This window comes from Pteropus vampyrus, unplaced genomic scaffold (genome assembly GCF_000151845.1).
Source record: "Pteropus vampyrus isolate Shadow unplaced genomic scaffold, Pvam_2.0 Scaffold6, whole genome shotgun sequence".
NCBI lineage: Eukaryota > Metazoa > Chordata > Mammalia > Chiroptera > Pteropodidae > Pteropus > Pteropus vampyrus.
The window spans coordinates 13,670,980-13,673,994 of record NW_011888787.1 but is presented as its reverse complement, the minus strand read 5'-3'; the positions used below and the strand labels follow the sequence as shown (position 1 = coordinate 13,673,994).

The 3,015-nt window shown below is 38.2% G+C and overlaps 1 pseudogene; it reads right to left on the bottom strand.

The window, feature by feature from the left end:
• Window positions 1-1,859: 1,859 nt before the first annotated feature.
• On the bottom strand, window positions 1,860-1,978 carry LOC111745494 (annotated as a pseudogene).
• Between the last annotated feature and the right edge of the window lie 1,037 nt (window positions 1,979-3,015).

Here is a 3,015-nt window from a genome sequence, read left to right as displayed (position 1 = left end):
TTAAACTGAATCTCTTTGGGTTGTGGTGTCTCTGAGGTTTCCCCCTTCTCTTTTGCCTTTAAATATTTTTCAGAACACAGAGGAAAGGTTGTGGGCAGGAAGGTAGCTTCACTTCTGTAGTTGGGAATCTGCCAATTAGCTGTCGTCACAACACTGCACAAGGGATACCGAGGTCATAGGACCACATCTTAGAGAAGGTTTCTTATAAACCTATAAACCTGTCTAGATGGGCAGAAAAACCTTTTTCTATGGATTTATTTCTTGTGAAAAAAATTTTTAAATCATTTAGTTCCAATCAATATCTCACCTACTGGTCATTGAGTTTACATGGCTTTGTTACTCTTAAATGTCAAATGATTTATGAATCACACAACACACTTGGAGGGGCGATGTAATAAATGTATTTAGCTATGATTCAAATAACAGCAGGAATGTGAGTTTACCAACAGTAAGCTACACAAGTGTACTTTCAAAATTGTTCTCACTTGTATTCTTTCCTTGGTGATTGGTGAATATGTTAAAATTTTGTTTCTACTTAATTATTGGTCCATGAGCTGAACAGTAAGTACCATGTGGTGTTTCGTGTCATATAAGAAGTCTGCTTCCAGAGTGTCCTGGTAAGGTAAAGTTGATGCTGCCTGCACAAGCCTTGTGGTCCTGTTTGTGACACTCAGCAAAGCAAGAATTCGGTCACCGTGTGGCAGAAGATTACTTGAGATTTCCAATGCCAGCAAGATATAATTTATGACATAAGATAAAACTTAATTTACACACAGGTTGCATAGGGCTGTGGCACTTATGGCATAGAGAGTAAAGTGGAAAATAAGTTATTTTGAGCTGAATTGAAATGTTAATATATTCCCACCCAGTTCTTTCTTTATGGATTGAATTATGATAATCATATCAAGAAGGAGAAAAATAGCTTTTCTAGAGAATTTTAAACTTTTTTTTGGTGAGTGCAAGTAGAAACTTAAACTGAAAGACTACTTTTAATGCAAAACAATTATTTGGAGCTAGTTTTAAATGGACAAACATAAGGAAACTGACCTTACTCATTTGCCATGTGCTTCTTAACCGGCATACATACCACCCAAATGGAGATAAGTTACATCCCACCACTTGCTATTTCTCCTTCAGTTTGAATCAAATTGACCAAAAGCTTTTTTAAAAAGTTGGACTGCAAGTGAACAAAAGGACAAAGTAGTAACTGTAAAAATTACTCCATTTTTAATATAATATTTTAATATAAATGTGTTCATTTATATTAAATTTCAGATTGAGATAATGACTTATCAAACGTATTGTTTGTTTATGCTATGTCTCTCTTCCAAAAGGATTTAAGATGGCTTCAAAGAATGGAGCGGGTGTACCACAGAGGAGCCAGAAGGGGCTTTGGACACAAATTTTGAGGCAATCAATGCCGAGACTTAAAGCTGAGATAAGTAGGCTTCTCAAATATCATTGGAGATTGGCCGTCTCTTCCTATTTGGGCAAGTTTACAGTAAATACACACCTTCATCAGCTCCAGGACGCTTCGTTGGAATTTATTTTACTCAAAATGTTAAGAATAATATAATACCTTGTTATTAACTCTAGGTTATATGCTGTACAGTAGATCTCTAGGACTCATTCATCATGCATAACTGAAACTTTGTACCCTTTGACTAATTTGGTAAGAGGGTAGACTTTAAGCATTTCTGTCACAAAATAATGATACTAACAATAACAAACAAACAAACAAATAAATAAAATTTAAAAAGACAGGAGCACTTGTATAGCTAAAATTTATTACAGTGAAGTTTGCAAAGCAAAATCAGCCAAGGGACACATGCAGGGAGTGAGCTTTTTTTTTTTTTTAAAGCCTGCAGCACCTGGTCTTCCTAGGTGGTCTCCAGCCAAGTACTAACCAGGCCCGCTCCTGCTTAGCTTCCGAGATCAGACGAGATCGGGCATATTTCAGGGTCACATGGCTGCAGACCAGGGAGTGAGGTCTTGGAGGAAACTGGCACAAGCCTCCAAGCATCCTCTCCTAGAGGAGTTACATGGAATGTGCTTCATTCTCCAGCAACCAGTGATGACAACACTGGTTGTCAACGCGTCATCTCCTAGCAAAGCTTGTTAGAGAAGAAGCACCCAAGGTTTTATCTGGGGGCTGGTCCTGGAAGCACCTTCTGCTGAGCATACACCGTAATCCCAGGCTCTCAGGAGGAAAGCAGGTGTTCTGCATAAACTTTACTGTTCGCATGGTCCAGGCACAGCCCCCTACCCTTGTCATTAGGGGAAGTTTGATATCAGTGTTGGGAGCTGTGTACTGGTCAAGTTCCCCCTGGCTTGCACTGGGGGACTTGAAAGCAGCCTTGAAAGCAGACCTTTCCAAGGACACCAGTCTCAGGCTTGCTGTGCAAAGACTTTTCTTGTACACTCTGTATTTTAGCCAACTGATTTTGTAGTAATTAAAGCCCGATTAAATTAATGTGTAGTTTTTACCTTATGGAGTTGACCCAAAGTCCCTGTTTTCGGAAGACTTCTTTATGGAGAAGAGGAGTTATGATCAAGGAGACAGGAGCTGCAGCTTTCTGGGGCTCCAGGACTCCGATGGGCCAGAGCACTGGCTTCTGTTTTGTTTTTAAATGGATAAATTCAGATATGGTACAGCTTTCCCCTCCCAAACACTCTGTTCGTCACAGTGTACGTGCCACCACCCAGTGTCTCCAATATCCCACCCCTTTCTGGGCGAACTAGAGGAGGAAAGACTCTGCTTTAAGAGATGAACTAGTCTAAACATTTTGCTCATACTATTTACCTGTTATTTAGTATGTGAAAGAAATAGAAATATAGGTAAATGCATTTAAAATATTGCAACTTCAAAAATATTAAAGTAAAATGTATTGTAAAAAATTAAGCTAAAAAAAATGGCTGCAATAAAAATAAAGGCACCGGTGAGACTTTTAAAAAGATACACTTAAAACAATAAAAATATAAATTAAAATAATAAAATATGTACTATAAATTGAT